This window comes from Dendrobates tinctorius, unplaced genomic scaffold (assembly GCF_039654945.1).
Source record: "Dendrobates tinctorius isolate UK_male_01 unplaced genomic scaffold, ASM3965494v1 ptg000214l, whole genome shotgun sequence".
Classification (NCBI taxonomy): domain Eukaryota; kingdom Metazoa; phylum Chordata; class Amphibia; order Anura; family Dendrobatidae; genus Dendrobates; species Dendrobates tinctorius.
Window position 1 is genome coordinate 9,570,415 of NW_027361881.1, and position 18,911 is coordinate 9,589,325.

Consider the following 18,911-nt stretch of genomic DNA (forward strand, 5'->3'; position numbering starts at 1 on the left):
AATATAACTGAATCCTTAAAGGGATGTTTCAGACTTCAGTTATAACTGACATATTTACGATAATTATGCCAGAGTCTGACCTAAATGAGAGCTGAAATCATAGCAGGTTTAGCTTATCCATACGTGGTTCTCACGCTTCCAAGATGACACGTATCTATTAAAGAAGTTGTCCAAGACATTGATGGACTATCTGTAGGACAGATCATTAATATCAGACTGGTGGGGATCTAACCAATTGGCACCAGACAAAAATAGTGTGTGGAACCAGAAAAGCACAGCTCCGTATACAGTGTAGTGGCTATTCTTGGGTACTGCAGCTCAATTCCTATAGAAGTGAGTGCTATCTGAGCCGCAGTACAGTGATCAGACCTATCCTTCTCAGAGTCCAACACCTTCAATTTTCATAATAAATTTGGCACATTTTAACCCCTTAACGACCAGGGGTATTTCCGTTTTTTGCATTTTTATTTTTTGCTCCCCTTCTTCCCAGAGCCATAACTTTTTTTTTTTTTTATTTGTTGGTCAATATGGCCACGTAAGGGCTTCTCTTTTGCGGGACGAGTTGTACTTTTGAACGACACCATTGGTTTTAGCATGTCATGTACTCAAAAACGGGGGGGAAAAAATCCAAGTGCGGTGAAATTGCAAAAAAAAAGTGCAATCCCACAGTTGTTTTTTTTTTTACCATGTTCACTAAATGCTAAAACTGAGCTGCTATTATGATTCTCCAGGTCATTACGAGTTCATAGACACCAAACATGTTTAGGTTCTTTTTTTATTTAAGTGGTAAAAAAAAATTCAAAAGTTTCTTAAAAAAAAAATCGCCATCTTTCGAGACCGTAGCGTCTCCATTTTTCGTGAACTCAGGTCGGGTGAGGGCTTATTTTTTGCGCACCGAGCTGATGTTTTAATGATACCATTTTGGTGCAGGTACGATCTTTTGATCGCCCGTTATTGCATTTTATTGCAATGTAACAGCGACCAAAAAACAAAATTTTGGCGCTTTGACTTTTATTCTCATTACACCGTTTATCAATTGAGTTATTTCTTTTTTTTATTGATAGATCCAGTAATTCTGAATTCAGCGATACCAAATAGGTGTATGCTTGGTTTTTTATTGTTTTATTTTGAATGGGGCGAAAGGGGTGTGATTTGAACTTTTATTTATTTTTTTATTTTATTAACATTTTTAAAAAAAATTTCTAACTTTTGGCATGCTTCAATAGTCTCCATGGGAGACAAGAAGCTGCCATAACCCGATCAGCTCTGCTACGTACAGGCGATGATCAGATCGCCTGTATGTAGCAGAATTACTCACTTGCTATGAGCGTCGACCACTGGGGCGACGCTCATAGCAATCTGGCATTGACAACCATAAAGGTCTGCTGGAGACCTCTGGTTGTCTTGATAACCCATCGGTGACTCACGATGGGCGTGTTTTCCGTCGCGCGTGCCTGAAGCACGAGTTAAATGTCGCTGTCAGAGTTTGACAGCGGCATTTAATGGGCTAACAGCTGCAAGTGGATCGTGATTCCACCCGCGGCTGTTAGAGGCACATGTCAGCTGGTTTGTACAGGAAAGATGTGAGTCCGACATCGGCGCACTATTACGCCCGATGTCGGAAAGGGGTTAAAGAGAATGTGTCACCAGTAAATTACCTAGTGTTTAAATCAGGATTTTGTGTTAAATGTAATAAAACAAAAATTGGCTTTTTTTTCATATCGCAATGTTTATTTTAAATAAAATTTGAAATCTTGCAATTTTCAAATTGGCCACTGGGGCTTTTTTAGGTTCCTACTTCCTGTTGTTTCAGGAAATCCACGTGCGCAATAGCCTCAATGGATAAACTCTGACCTTATGATTTACCTTCAAGCATCTAATGAGCGGCTGCAAGGGTCATTGTGAAGGGAGGGGAGGAGGTGAGATGTGACATCGTATTTGATAAATGATGGTTCCTGGGTTATCAGCTGTGCGTTGAGGTGTTATCTGTCATTGTACAGGAAGGAGAGGAGGTGAGCTGTGACACTGCCTATGGTAAATTATGAATCCTGGGATATGAGCTGTGCATTGAGAACTTTTAATTATAATCCTGCCTCTGCTGATACTGAGCCTGCTGAAAACTGTAGCGGGAAAAAAGAGAATGTATGAGACTAAAAGGCCCTGGTAGTCAATGAGGAAATTGCAAGATTACTAATATGGTTTTTTTTCATGAAGATCGTGATATGAAAAAAAATTGTGCCCCCAAAAACTACATCAGGTCATTTTCTGATGACACATTCCCTTTTAACTAGCAGTTTAGATATTAAGACTAGCGTTTTGAAAAGCTGCTTGTAAAGTGGATATCTGGGACTTTGTGAAAAACAAAAAATGTGCTTAATGGGCTTCAGCCCTAACAGAGAGGTAGTTGCTAATTACACAGGTCAACGAAAAAAAAATTTTTTTCTGGTGTCCAAAATATTTTAATGAATTTGGGGTATTTTTGGGGTGCTGATTCTGAATATGTCATCAGTTTTGCCAGATTGGCTCAAGTTTTTGAGATTTTTGGTATCTTATTTATAGCACTTGTTGGTAAATGCGACGCATCATCTCATTAATTTCTTTGGATTAGTACTTGAACTGAGCAGTTCTCAATATAGTTTTGTGTTAATTAGTGTTCTAAAAGTTTGTTCATAGCTTGATTTTTGCACTAACTTTATGTTGTTGTCTGTTTTCCAGTGAAAAGCATGAACTCATCATGAAGAAGTTGTCTTAACGATCCAGACTCATTCTGTTACATTTGTGGTGAATATACACTGCCAAAACATAGAAGAAACATAACACACTTCGTAAAAAAAGTGTATTTTGCCTATTTTGGGGTTATGCTTGGGGACCAAGACAAGTTTTGGGCACCACACATAGTGTGCAAAGCATGTATCGAATTATTACGAAAATGGAGCAAAGGACAAAGAAAAAGCTTCAAATTTGGTGTTCCAATGGTGTGGAGAGAGCCAAAAAATCATCATGATGACTGTTATTTCTGTGCAGTGCAAGTGCAAGGATTCAATAAGCATAAGAAACGAAAATGGGAGTAACATGGAATCTGCAAGAAGGCCTGTCCCTCATTGTGAAGATGTGCCTGTACCTGTGTTTACCATAAATAACAGTCATCATGATGATTTTTTGGCTCTCTCCACACCATTGGAACACCAAATTTGAAGCTTTTTCTTTGTCCTTTGCTCCATTTTCGTAATAATTCGATACATGCTTTGCACACTATGTGTGGTGCCCAAAACTTGTCTTGGTCCCCAAGCATAACCCCAAAATAGGCAAAATACACTTTTTTTACGAAGTCTGTTATGTTTCTTCTATGTTTTGGCAGTGTGTATTCACCACAAATGTAACAGAATGAGTCTGGATCGTTAAGACAACTTCTTCTTGATGAGTTCATGCTTTTCACTGGAAAACAGACAACAACATAAAGTTAGTGCAAAAATCAAGCTATGAACAAACTTTTAGAACACTAATTAACACAAAACTATATTGAGAACTGCTCAGTTCAAGTACTAATCCAAAGAAATTAATGAGATGATGCGTCGCATTTACCAACAAGTGCTATAAATAAGATACCAAAAATCTCAAAAACTTGAGCCAATCTGGCAAAACTGATGACATATTCAGAATCAGCACCCCAAAAATACCCTAAATTCGATGAAATATCTTTGGCACCAAAAATGCTGTTGACCAGTGTTATCTGCTTGTTGTGCCCGGTGCCTGAACACAGACCGCTCCTGCTTACATCACTTCGACAGAATGGTGGATTCTTTTCCACCCTGCTCTGTTGATGGGACGTGACTTTTGACGTCATGCTGATTGACAGTCAGCTCCCCCAGTTAGATTTAGGGAAAAGAATTTTTGGATTAAACGTGCGCTGCTAGACAAATGACTCCTTCCAGATTGCGTACTTTAAACTTTTAATTCCCAACGCGTTTCGAAGTTAACACTTCTTCCCCAGTTAGGCAGTGGGAACCTGGCTGTCAATCAGAATGAAGTCAGAAGTCCCGCTCTGTAAACAGAGCGAAGCGGAAAAGGATCCATCGCTATATGTGATGTCAGCAGAGGCAACCGGATTGCCAGCTGGAGCAGTCTGTGACTGCTCTGTTCTGGCGAAGATTGGTGGCGGGCAGACACAACAGGCAGGTAGGTAGCAACATCCTCCCTGTTAGTGATGAGGCGCATTTTTGTTTTCACAAAGTCCCATATATGCCCTTTAAGTAAATCTACTCCTATATGTGAAGGAAACCTGAAGGTGGCTCTGATTCCCCCTGACCTCTTCCCTCTATAAGGCACCTTCTCCTATCACACAGAAAGTCATAAATGACTCGTTGTAACCTAAAGAGTCAGTGAACTCTTCGCTCAAGGCTTTTAAGGAGGAAACATAAAAAAGTTTTTTCTTTTCTCCATCTACTCTACGATCCCAGCTCTCCGAGAGCCGAGGCTCAACCCTTGAACTCCCGAACAACAATTTTATTTAGAAAGTTGATTTATTCATAAGCAAATAGGATACAGTGTGGATAAAGAACAAGGATCAGGAGGCAGTTATTAGATTAGGCAAGTACAAAGGCCCCACTGTTGCGGCCGGCGGAGTCTCAGCAGTTACTGTACCTTTCAAAACTAATATGTAACCATATCGCTTTTAAAAGACTGATTCATATTACTCCCAAACCATGAGAAGTTCTGTCTCATCCCCACCACAGGAAACTCGAGTCTGATTTTAATGAGCCTCATTTGGAATGTGGCCTTTGAAAAGTAGTACATTGGAAAAGATGGAACATTAAATTTTGTAATGATGTAAAACATCTTCAGTTTTTGACAGGACAATGGCGCTTATTGTGCTTTATAGCCCCAGTGGTGATTCAAAGGTCACTTTGTATATGACTCCATAGACAGGGGCAGCAGTGAATGAAAATTAGGTTACTTGTGATCAACTTTATTATTAATCAGATGAAAATGGATTTTTAACATTTTTCTAATGAGCAAGAGAGAGAAAGGGAAAAGTGGAAAATACCAGGATTAGAGGCGGGCAGGACGGTAAAGACCAGAAGTGTTTAGTGAATTACCGGGGAGGGGGACCCGGCGCTAATGTGAATTTACTGGCTAAAATTAAGCTGGAGATACAACATTAAAAAATGTGCAAGGAAAGGCTGGAGGTTTTACTCTGCAATTTGCTATCTGCTGCTTTTTTTTTTCAGTTTTTTTTTTTGTTTGCAATTATACTATGTCATGTTCAACAAGTACAGCGCTTGCACATGTCCAATTACAAGGAAATATTCCATCGGGATCTAGCCAGGTCCCCCGCTTCTTCTTGTAGTGTCTGGCCTGGAGTTATCTCTGTTTCACTTGGGGAAAAATATAGAACTGGTGTTAAAGGGACAAGACTTACTATACTTGGGCATCCGTAAGATCAGCTGGGGAACACGATGGGAATTTGGTAAGTTTGGTAAGGGAAGGTCCCTTTGCTTGTCAGTTTCCCCAACCATGAGGTCTCACAGTGGAGTCATATATGCGCACTGGTGGACACAGGCAGGAGAGGTCCATGTGCAAGAACAATATATGGCGTCTTTACAGTGCAGTGTCTTCTCATAATGCAGAATTTCACCTACTTTGGAGGTGGTGTGGTTGCACCAGTAATATGTTCATTCCTGTGTGTGCCACTATGATATACTTGTACATCGGCCCTACTGGTCTGCTTTATGGCCACGTTCATGAGGCCAAACTCCTAGCTTATCTAGCAGCAATAGGGTGTCTGCGAGATGACCATGTTTTAAGTTGGACATCTACTTTTAGTACATGTCAGCCGAACCTCTGTTGGGAAAGAGAGCCCGTCCTTACAAACTCCCCCCCCCCCCCCCCCCGGCCACCATACATATGAGTGTGCATGTGTTCTAAATAGGAAGAAGGGAACATCCTGCTGCCAGACACCACTGTCCCCTCCAGATTCTTCCCTCCTTTAAGGTCCAACTCCAGTATTTTTTTTTTATTTGATTTCCTCAGTCGCTGGTCATCAGTAATGTGTGTGTATCGAATGCATTAAAATACTTACTGGTCGCTGTCTTCTGCCGTTTCCAGCGCTGCGCCATTCCTCTCCTGCATCATATGAACGTAGTCATTCACACATGTGTGGACTGCAAGCCACTTAATAATGTAAGTCTATGAGACTTAGGTCTAGGAAATCTCATTCTACTTTAAGAAAGGGTGTGGGGGGCCACAATTGCCCCTGGGATCTTCAGGAGGTATACAGCCTTACGTATGGTAACTTCCATTTGTATGATTCATATTTCTACAATATATACATCTCAGCTAATCATCAGCTATTCTGCTTTGATATTAATACGTCCTTTGACTATATGTGACTGAACTAGACGTAGATTTACATTTATTATACGCTGGGCAGTTTTAGCACTTTTTCTACAATAGATACATATACTTTTTATATATTCGCCTATGGTGAGTGTAAACATTGTACTTATACTTTCTTACCTTCATTGGTTCCCTTTGCACTTGACACTTTTTATACCTGTTTTTTTATTACTGTGTGTGTGGGCCTGTCTTCTGTATTGCCACCACACACCCATCTAAGGCCTGTTTCACACATCAGTTTTTGAAATCCGTCAAAATCCGCCATTGTGCAAAAAAAACGGATCCGCCTTTTTGCTTGGCGGATCCGTTTTTTTTCCCATTGAGTTGCATTACCGGCGGATCTTCCGTTCGATCCGTTTTTTTTGCGGATCCGCCAAAATTTTGACGTCCGCCGACATGCCAGAACGGACCATGCAATGTTTTTTCGGCGGCCGGATCCGCATTTGACATTGCGCATGCCCGGAGGATTTGGCTCGCTTGGAAATTTAACCCTAAACTCTGTTCTGGCGGTGAAAAAATTCTCTCTCTCTCTCCCTTCCTTCCTCCCTTCCTCGGATCCGTTAAAATAACGGTCCGGTGACAAACATTGTCATCAGTCCAAGAACGGATCTGTTGTCCGCCATTTTAGCGGATTTTAACTGAAGCAAAAAACTGATGTGTGAAACAGGCCTAAGCCTATTATTGGCCATTTGATCTGGCTTCTTTATTGATTTTATATGCCTTTTAGTGATGAGCGAACGTGCTTGGATAAGGCGTTTTGGAGCATGCTCGGGTGCTAACCGGGTGTATTCGGCGCGCTTGAAAAATATGATCGAGTCCCCACGGCTGCATGTCTTGCGGCTGTATGACAGCCTAACAAGCAGGCAATCCCTGCAGGTGTTGTGGTGTCGAACAGCCATGAGACATGCAAGTGCGGGGTCTCGAACATATTATTCAAGCACGCCGAAGACCCTTGGTTAGCACCCGAGCACGTTCGCTCATCACTAATGCCTATCTTTACCGATTGGTCTAGAGACTTCTCCAGCAGATATATGTGTAGGTAGCATTCTGCCTTTCATGTATATGCATTGTTATAGATATTTCTATTTACACTCACGTATACACATATATCATCTGGTCATTCCTTATCCCCTTTGTATATTCGTTTAAGAAAGGAAGCGATAGTCTCCTATGTGAGCAAGCAAGGAAAAGCTAAGGTGACAAGATGCAGCAGAGGAACCATAGCAGCACTGGAAACAGCAGAAGACAGCAACTGGGAATTATTTCAATGCGTACACTGAACATACATTATCAGTGGCTAATTAAAAAAAATTGCTGGGGTTATACTGTACGAACAAATGATCAGCCATATGGAAAGTCCAATTTTTCCATAGACATAGGCCAATCAAACAGGTCATACACATTAGATAGTTGACCGATCCCACAAAACCGAGAGGTTCGGCTGACCTCAGAATAATGTGTATGACCGCCAAGACCCTAATTACGATGCCTTGTTAGTGATGTGAATAAGGGCAACGCCACAGAAATTCAGAATAATCCTCAATCACTATTATTTTTTTCTTTTCACCGTTTTTACGAAATGAAATGTTCCTACATTGGCTTCTGCTGGAAACTTAGAACTGGAGCACTGCCGGAAAAAAGAAAAGTACTTGTGGTTTTCACATAAAGTTTTCTTTGCCACATTATTTCCCTCTACTGTCATCTGGGTGAAAAAGTCAAACGAGTGTCAAAGAAGTTTTTTTGGCCCCTTGACATGTTGACTCCTCCACCATAAGTAGTAGCACTTGAGAGACCGTCACTTGTATTTATAACTTTTATTACACCCCACTTTTGCTTTCACTAAACTTTATTAGATCAAATTTGAATGTCAAAGTTTCGGCACCCCACTCTATGCCAAATGTGTAAAAGATATGGAGTGCAAAAAGAGAAAGCAAAGCCTTCAAGGGATAGAATATGTCTTACTCCTGCATCATTTTTAGCTTGGTCTGCCCCTTTAAGAGTAGAGAATTATTTCTTTGTGAACCTTATTTGTTCTTTACAATATTAAGAGATGGAAGGAAATTCCCAGAAGATCTGCAAGCGATTTGGAGCTGATTAAAACTCACTAATACACCACTAAACCTTCCAATGCTCAAGGAACCAAAAACGCAATCAAACAAAATACTTCACTTATCTCAAAACATTGGAAATTGTAACCTAATTCATTTAGAAATAAGTGTTCGCTATTTGTTTCCTCTGAGCTTGGAACAGTCAGAACAGAATCAGCAGTGTAAGTGTTGTCTTCATCAGGTTATTGAGAGTGGTTTGATTGCAAGCTTTTACGACTAATTGGCAGCCCCTATCCATGTTTTGAACACCCCCATCCATGATGAGATGCAGAAGTGTACAGAACAAACTTTACTTCTCTTCTCAGCTTCCTTTGGTGATTTTATTCAAACTGCAAATTTCTATAAGTATTAATTCTGTCATTTAGATCCATATTATTGTCCATATGGAATAGAATTTCAATAGTTACCGTATATTCTTGTACTTGGGGGCAGTATTATAGTAGTTATATTCTTGTACATAGGGGGCAGTATTATAGTAGTTAAATTCTTGTACATAGGAGCAGTATTATAGTAGTTATATTCTTATACATAGGAGGCAGTATTATAGTAGTTATATTCTTGTACATAGGGGCAGTATTATAGTAGTTATATTCTTGTACATAAGGGCAGTATTATAGTAGTTATATTCTTGTACATAGGGGGCAGTATTATAGTAGTTATATTCTTGTACATAGGGGGCAGTATTATAGTAGTTATATTCTTGTACATAGGGGCAGTATTATAGTAGTTATATTCTTGTACATAGGGGCAGTATTATAGTAGTTATATTCTTGTACATAGGGGGCAGTATTATAGTAGTTATATTCTTGTACATAGGGGGCAGTATTATAGTAGTATAGTAGTTATATTCTTGTACATAGGGGCAGTATTATAGTAGTTATATTCTTGTACATAGGGGCAGTATTATAGTAGATATATTCTTGTACATAGGGGGCAGTATTATAGTAGTTATATTCTTGTACATACGGGCAGTATTATAGTAGTTATATTCTTGTACATAGGAGCAGTATTATAGTAGTTATGTTCTTGTACTTAGGGGCAGTATTATAGTAGTTATATTCTTGTACATAGGGGGCAGTATTACAGTAGTTATATTCTTGTATATAGGGGGCAGTATTATAGTAGTTATGTTCTTGTACTTAGGGGCAGTATTATAGTAGTTATATTCTTGTACATAGGGGGCAGTATTATAGTAGTTATATTCTTGTACATAGGGGACAGTATTATAGTAGTTATATTCTTGTATATAGGGGGCAGTATTATAGTAGTTATGTTCTTGTACTTAGGGGCAGTATTATAGTAGTTATATTCTTGTACATAGGGGCAGTATTATAGTAGTTATGTTCTTGTACATAGGGGGCAGTATTATAGTAGTTATATTCTTGTACATAGGGGGCAGTATTATAGTAGTTATATTCTTGTACATAGGGGACAGTATTATAGTAGTTATATTCTTGTACATAGGGGGCAGTATTATAGTAGTTATATTCTTGTACATATGAGCAGTATTATAGTAGTTATATTCTTGTACATAGGAGCAGTATTATAGTAGTTATATTCTTGTATATAGGGGCAGTATTATAGTAGTTATATTCTTGTACATAGGAGCAGTATTATAGTAGTTATATTCTTGTACATAGGGGCAGTATTATAGTAGTTATGTTCTTGTACATAGGGGGCAGTATTATAGTAGTTATATTCTTGTATATAGGGGGCAGTATTATAGTAGTTATGTTCTTGTACTTAGGGGCAGTATTATAGTAGTTATATTCTTGTACATAGGAGCAGTATAATAGCAGTTATGTTCTTGTACTTAGGGGCAGTATTATAGTAGTTATATTCTTGTACATAGGGGCAGTATTATAGTATTTATATTCTTGTACTTAGGGTCAGTATTATAGTAGTTATATTCTTGTATATAGGAGCAGTATTATAGTAGTTATATTCTTGTACATAGGGGCAGTATCATAGTAGTTATATTCTTGTACATAAGGGCAGTATTATAGTAGTTATATTCTTGTATATAGGGGCAGTATTATAGTAGTTATATTCTTGAATAAAGGGGCAGTATTATAGTAGTTATATTCTTGTACATAGGAGCAGTATTATAGTAGATATATTCTTGTATATAGGGGCAGTATTATAGTAGTTATATTCTTGAATAAAGGGGCAGTATTATAGTAGTTATATTCTTGTACATAGGAGCAGTATTATAGTAGATATATTCTTGTACATAGGGAGCAGTATTATAGTAGTTATATTCTTGTACATAGGGGCAGTATTATAGTAGTTATATTCTTGTACATAGGAGCAGTATTACTGTAGTTATATTCTTGTATATAGGAGCAGTATTACAGTAGTTATATTCTTGTATATAGGGGCAGTATTATAGTAGTTATATTCTTGTACATAGGGGGCAGTATTAGAGTAGTTATATTCTTGTACATAGGGGCAGTTGTCATGTCGGACGCTGTTCACACCACAGCGTCCGGCAGGCAGAGGTAGTTCCACCTCCAGCCACTATAGCCTCAGTGGCGCCGGCTTGATCTTCAGGCTCTCGGGGGTTAATCCTGCTGGAGACCAGGTTGGAAGGTTAGTCACGCCCACGGTCTTTAAATAGTCATACTGGCATATGGGCGTCGCCGATTATAGCTTGTGTTTCATACCAAGTGGTTCCGGTCTGGAGTGGAGGTGTTCAAGAGAGAGAGATTCATATCTGGTGTCGTATGATCCGTCGTTATCCTTTCTCCTTCCCATATTTGTGTTTAGTTGTGCCCTGTTCACATTACTGTTTATTCCTGTGTGTGTGCGGTGCAGTGCAGTTTAAGTTCTCCCTGTCTGTCATTATTTGTGTGGGAGCTTTGGTGGTGTGTCTCCTCACTGGGTGGAGGGTGGAGGGTTAAGTGCAGGGCTGAGCAGGAGATAAGGAAAGGTCGGAGGCTCAGGCATTTGCACCTTCAGCAAAAACCCTGGGTTGAGGGTCAGACAGGGTTTCCCCTAGTAAAAGGGACACCACAGGGGCCCCGGGTATTTCAGCCTTAGTTGAACTAAGCCCCCGTGACAGCAGTATTATAGTAGTTATATTCTTGTACATAGGGGGCAGTATTATAGTAGTTATATTCTTGTACATAGGGGCAGTATTATAGTAGTTATATTCTTGTACATAGGGGCAGTATTATAGTAGTTATATTCTTGTACATAGGGGCAGTATTATAGTAGTTATATTCTTGTACATAGGGGCAGTATTATAGTAGTTATATTCTTGCACAAAGGGGCAGTATTATAGTAGTTATATTCTTGTACATAGGGGCAGTATTATAGTAGTTATGTTCTTGTACATAGGAGCAGTATTATAGTAGTTATATTCTTGTACATACTGTAGGGGGCAGTGTTATAGCAATTATATTCTTTTACTTAGGAGCAGTATTATAGTAGTTATATTCTTGCACATAGGGGGCAGTATTATAGTAGTTATGTTCTTGTACATAGGGGCAGTATTATAGTAGTTATATTCTTGTACATAGGGGCAGTATTATAGTAGTTATATTCTTGTATATAGGGGCAGTATTATAGTAGTTATATTCTTGTACATAGGGGCAGTATTATAGTAGTTAAATTCTTGTATATAGGGGCAGTATTATAGTAGTTATATTCTTGTATATAGAGGCAGTATTATAGTAGTTATATTCTTGTATATAGGGGCAGTATTATAGTGCAGTATTATAGTAGTTATATTCTTGTACATAGGGGCAGTATTATTGTAGTTATATTCTTGTATTTAGGGGCAGTATTATAGTTGTTATATTCTTGTACATAGGAGCAGTATTATAGTAGTTTTATTCTTGTACATAGGGGCAGTATTATAGTTATATTCTTGTACATAGGGGCAGTATTATAGTAGTTATATTCTTGTACATAGGAGCAGTATTATAGTAGTTATATTCTTGTACATAGGGGCAGTATTGTAGTTATATTGTATATAGGAGCAGTATTATAGTAATTATATTCTTGTACTTAGGGGCAGTATTATAGTAGTTATATTCTTGTACATAGGGGGCAGAATTATAGTAGTTATATTCTTGTACATAGGAGGCAGTATTATAGTAGTTATATTCTTGTATATAGGGGCAGTATTATAGTAGTTATATTCTTGTACATAGGAGGCAGTATTATAGTAGTTATATTCTTGTATATAGGGGCAGTATTATAGTAGTTATATTCTTGTATATAGGGGCAGTATTATAGTAATTATATTCTTGTACTTAGGGGCAGTATTATAGTAGTTATATTCTTGCATATATTTCCACCTTACTTTAGAAATTGAAAAATGAGAAAACAAATCCTGAAAATCACCTTGTCTGATTTGGCAAGATTTTTTTTTTTCAACTTATGGTGGAAAATAAGTATTTGGTCAGAAACAAAATTTCATCTCAGTACTTTGTGATATATCCTTTGGTGGCAATGACAGAGGTCAAACGTTTTCGGTAAGTCTTCACAAGGTTGGCACACACTGTTGGTGGTATGTTGGCCCATTCCTCCTTGCAGATCTCCTCTAGAGCAGGGATGATTTTCAAATCCCTCCAAAGTTTTTCTATGGGGTTGAGATCTGGAGACTGGCTAGGTCACTCCAGGACCTTCATATATTTCCTACGAAGCCTCTTCTTTGTTGCCCTGGCGGTGTGCTTAGGATCATTATCATGCTGAAAGAGCCATCCACTTTAGTCTTTAATGCCCTTGCTGATGGAAGGAGGTTTGCACTCAAAATCTCACGATACATGGCCCATTCATTCTTTCATGTGCATGGATCAGTCATCCTGGTACCTTTGTAGACAAAAAGCCCCAAAGCATGATGTTGCCACCCCCATGCTTCACAGTAGGTATGGTGTTCTTTGGATGCAACTCAGCATTCTGTCTCCTCCAAACACGACGAGTTTTGTTTCTACCAAACAATTCTACTTTGGGTTTATCAGACCATATGACATTTTCCCAATACTCTTCTGGATAATCCAAATGCTCTCTAGCAAACTTCAAAAGGCCCTGGACATGAACTGGCTTAAGCATGGGGACACTTCTAGCACTGCAGGATCTGAGTCCCTGCGACGTAGTGTGTTACTGATGGAAGCCTTTGTTAGGGTGGTCCCAGCGCTATGCAGGTCATTCACTAGGTTCCCCCGTGTGGTTCTGGGATTTTTGCTCACCGTTCTTGTGATCATTTTGACCCCACGGGGTGAGATCTTGCGTAGAGCCCCAGATCGAGCGAGATTATCGGTGTCTTGTATGTCTTATATTTTCTTATTATTGCTCCCACAGTTGATTTCATCTCACCAAGCTGCTTGCCTATTGCAGAGTCAGTTTCCCTAGCCTGGTGCAGGGCTCCAATTTTGTTTCTTGTGTCCTTCGACAGCTCTTTGGTCTTCACCTTAGTGGAGTTTGGAGTGTGACTGTTTGAGGCTGTGGACAGGTGTCTTTTATACTGATAAGTTCAAACAGGCACCATTACTACAGGTAATGAGTGGAGGACAGAGGAACCTCTTAAAGAAGAAGTTACAGGTCTGTGAGAGCGAGAAATCTTGCATGTTTTTAGGTGACCAAATACTTATTTTCCACCATAATTTGCAAAATAAATCTTACCAAATCAGACAAGGTGATTTTCTGGATTTCTTTTCTCATTTTGACTCTCATAGTTGTGGTCTACCTATAATGTCAATTACAGGCCTCTCATCTTTTAAGTGGGAGAACTTGCATAATTGGTGGCTGACTAAATACTTCTTTCCCCCACTGTATGTTTCCTCGGTGCTTTTACAAAAATGGCCCAAAGATAGCCCCGAAGTGTCCAGTCAGCTGTATGCCCTAGGCTACTTCTCTAAGTTGCTCACTCCCATGGAGAAATGATTAATTCTGTGCATGAAGCACCTACTGGACTATTAATCAAGTGAAACACATAGTGGGATTTGTTTTCTTAATTTTACAGACCCCACTGGCAATCCTACAGGTCTAAATTTGTTAAAGAAGCTTAGGTTATGGTTAAAAATTTCAGAAAGATGGGACCCTGAGAAGCTGATTGAGACGATACCTTTGTTGTTACTCAGATCATTGGCCTCACAGTTTTAGCAATAGCAGGGTTAACAAATAAACCTACAAAGGTGTTAAAATTGTTCATCTTGATCATTGTAAGCTTCTTAGTTATCTTCCTGAGATTTCTGGTAAGGACTGATACTCCACTTTTTTCTCTTCTCCCCAGGTCAGCTGAAGATTTTCATATTCGACTCCTGGGACCTTGAACCTACTGTATGATCGGGAGAAGATGTTTCACACTATACAGTGGGATAGTGAGAGAGGGGGAGAAGATCGGGAAAATCCGGAAACCAAAGAAAGAGAAGAAAAAGACAAAACCAAAAGACTTAAATATTATGCAACTCATAATGTATATAAATATGACCTGCGCTCAAGGGTAGGTCATATTTATATACATTATACATTTTGCAACTGTATTTTAGTTTGGGTGGACACCTGCCCCTACTTGACCTTAGCAGCCGAGGACATAACCTCATTTACTGTTAAGTAAGCGCTTGTGTGTTTTTCGTTTACTATGCAACTTATTTTTTTGGGGGGGACTAATATTTTAATGACTTTTTATTCTGTATTGTGCAATTTTTAGGGATTTTTGCCCTTACGCACACGCGCGCATAAAACGATGAATTACGTAGATAATCTTATTTTCAATAATTCACCCATGAATTTTAGAGCATTGCATGTTGTACTCTTGTTATAGAATGGTCAGTCATAATATACTGAACAGCCATGTTGGTTCTAGCAGTCATCTTGTGCAAAGTTTTAAACTAACTAATTCTTTTTCTAAAAAGCTAATAAAACGTACTTATGAAAGTCATAAACAGACTGGAGATCATGGCCATTAGCAGGTATAGCTGGCATACACAAGGGTTAATTGAATAGAAAAAGGGTAACCTATGGTAATAAGTGTATTTGTTGTTGGAAAATAGACATGTGATTAATTGCAACCGCTAAAGGGCCTGTCACACTAAGCTATATCGCTAGCAATATCGCTGTAACTAGTGACGTTATAGCGATATTGCTAGCGATATCGCTGTGTGATACTTACCTACGACCGGCTCCCCCCGCTGGTTATCGCTTATTGCGCGAGAAAGTCCTGGACCGTTTCTTGTCGTCAGCTTCGTGCTGGGCTTCCTGTGGAGAGATGAGCATGGAGCCGGGCGGGAGGACGTCAGGATCGCCTACTGTGACAGGTAAGTAGCGACCACCGTCCCCAGCGATGTCGCTGGTGAGATCTGCCTGTGTGGCAGCTCACTAGCGACCACTTAGCGATGCACCAGCGATCCTGACCGCGTCATATCGCTGGTCGGGATCGCTGGTGCATCGCTAAGTGTGACCTTACTGACTTACTGACCTTACTGACTTTACTTACCTTACTGACCTTAAGAGGAACATGGAGATATATGAGTTCTAATGGAGTTTGGCGTAAAGAGTGTCAAAGTCATTACATTTAACCATTGTTTTGTCCTTGCATATATGTATGCTTTTCTCCGTAGCATGTTATCATGTATACACCCTTTTTGTCGCAATGTGGTTTCTTTGTCTGTATCATGTATAAAAAGCCCCTGTTACTGTTGTTCGGGGCCATTATATCGCCATTCTGCCACCGTGCCACACCATGGCCAGGCTAGGGCCAGTCCATCGCCAGATGTCCCAGCGTCACTTTGTCTCTCTGGACACCTGTTCATGCCTACATACTTTGTGTCACTGACTTTCCATGTGCTCTTCTGCTGCAAAATCTCCGAATAAACTTCAGTCTCAGCTTGATAAGAGGATTGTATACATATATTTCCCGGCTCTTCCAGCTCTCGGTAAGGACTTTCTTAAATCTCTCTCTGTTTCATTGAAGCATCAATGCCATCTGCGATTAAACCTCCTCTTTGGGACAGACAAAACAACAAGTTCTTCCACTCCTTTATAAAAATGCCAGGAGTTAAATCCTCAGCTTGTAACTTTTTAGTCACTGTAAATGGGTGATGAAGCAATCCCTTCAATTCAGCCACCTGTGTCCATTCACCTTCATGTAGTGTTACCTGAGGGTCGGCCATATCTACAAGGAAGGGTTTCAGCTCAAGCAATCACTCAATCATTAATTAGGTGCTACCTCACCGAGTGGCTTGATCCACAATTGCCCCTTTTCCAGCACGTCACTTCAAGATGGAATCAGTTTTATAGGTTCTGACAGAAATAGCCAATTTCCTCACTTTGCTATTCAGAGTTCCAGCATGTCCCTCTTGCAGACTCTCTCTTATGGCAAGCTGCAGCGTGTGCACAACACAGCGCATGTGACGAATAGGAAAGAGGTGTGAAGCAGCTTCAACAAGATCATCTCCGTCAGTCATGTTCATGCCCAGCGGTGCCAAGAGAAGCAAAGAGAAACTGGTATAAATGTATGTGGGAGAAAGGGGGACGAACCGGCCCTGAGAGATGACAGTCGAGTCTTCTACAACCGCACTTGGCTCCGTAAGATGGATGGCTGATAGATGATGTAGATGGGGTGATGGAAGCATTATGGATAGATAGGATTGAAGCAGAGATTATATGAGAAAGCTACAGAACTTTTGACATCACAGCAATCAAACAAGTAAATCGGTATTCCTTCCCAGTTTACCATTTTTGTCATTTTTGTCACGCAAATGCATATGTATGATGCCATATACAAAGCGCTGTGCTCTGCGGCCGCCTGTCACGGTGTGTAGCGACCCCACAGGGAGTAGCTCAGCGGACGGCACGACACACACACAACGGGATGGAAATGGGGAGATGAAGGCCCTACTGATAGGAAAATGAGGGATGGACACCTCCTACTCAAACCTGAGACTGACCCTACACTCCCCTAAGGCCCTAAGTGGGTCTTTCCCTCTCCGCAGTTAAGAACCTCGTCCCTCGCTGTCAGCTAGCACTGCCCTGGCTATAGTGCACTGACCGGCAAGGGCGCTAGTCTCATCATTGTAGATGGAACGACACAGGGGACAGTGACAAACATGAGACAGACGAAGACAAAACACCAAGCTTAGCTTAGCCCTGCACAGCAGATGAAATGCTCCCAGACCACAAAACCAGCTGAAAAACCACATCAACCAGAGCGCTCCTTCCTCCAGGCTTAATACAAAAAGGGTGGGGGAACAAGAGGTGCAATAGTGCCCTATCACTAGTGACACTACGATGTGAGTGGTGTAATGCAGTTCCACTCACCTATTCCGGTTGTGTGACCCACAACTGGCTTGAAGACATAACACAGTATCAGCTGCTGCAGGACCTCCACCGACCACTCCAAAGTGGAAAAACTGCCAGAGAATATGGGAAGCAAGATGTGCCACAGTCCGCGCTGCTGAATCCACAAAATCACCTGGGATGCAAGATGTAGTAACAAAGTACTGCTTTATTCCTTCCTACGCGTTTCGGCGCCCTTCCTGGCACCTTCCTCAGGGATATCCCTGAGGAAGGTGCCAGGAAGGGCGCCGAAACGCGTAGGAAGGAATAAAGCAGTACTTTGTTACTACATCTTGCATCCCAGGTGATTTTGTGGATTCAGCAGCGCGGACTGTGGCACATCTTGCTTCCCATATTCTCTGGCTTCCTCCAGGCTTGGTCAGTATAGAATGCTCTATCACCGACAGTCAGCTGATGCATCAGGCGACTATTTAAGGCCTTTCTGACATTTGATGTACTATCCATCCATGTGCCGTGGGCCTTAATGCCCATGGACGGGATAGTACATCATACACGTTCAGCCGAGCTCACAGGGGGAGTACGGCTGATTGTGGCCAGGTTTCAGCTGATCCTCACAGCTGACACCCGGCACTAAGTGCCAGGAGCGGTCACAGACCCCTCCCGGCACTTTAACCTCCGAAACACTGCGATCAAACATGATTGCAGCGTTCCGGGAGCAGGCAGAGGGGCTGTCAGCTCTGACAGCCCCTCTGCCTTTGGATCGGAGACCCCACGGCATGACGCAGGGTCCCGATTGCTGCCATGGAGACCCGATGTCGTTATGACAACATCCGGGTCTCCAAAGCTGAGAGACTTCCTGTCATGCGCAGTGCATGTCATGAAGTCTCTCAGGTTAGTGCATAGAAGATGCAGCGCTGCATGCTATAGATGCTATCAGCCTGTACAAAATGAGTGTCCCATAGTGGGACAAGGTGTAAAAGTAAGAATTAAATTTAAAAAAAAATTTAAATTGTATAAATATTTTAAAAATTAATAATAAAAAAATCTATTTATTCCATCAATAAATATTTAAATAAAAAATCTAAACAATAAAAGTACATATTTAGTATTGCTGCGTCCGTAACGACCCGACCTATAAAACTGTCCCACTAATTAACCCCT

The 18,911-nt window shown here is 40.5% G+C and overlaps 1 long non-coding RNA gene across 1 annotated transcript in view; it reads left to right on the forward strand.

Moving 5' to 3' along the window:
* Positions 1–15,554, forward strand: part of LOC141058800 (uncharacterized) — a 240,568-nt gene extending 225,014 nt beyond the window's left edge. Inside the window, exon 3 of the long non-coding RNA XR_012222320.1 lies at positions 14,746–15,554. This is a non-coding gene — a long non-coding RNA (uncharacterized lncRNA). The remainder of the gene's footprint in view (positions 1–14,745) is intronic.
* Positions 15,555–18,911: the final 3,357 nt, after the last annotated feature.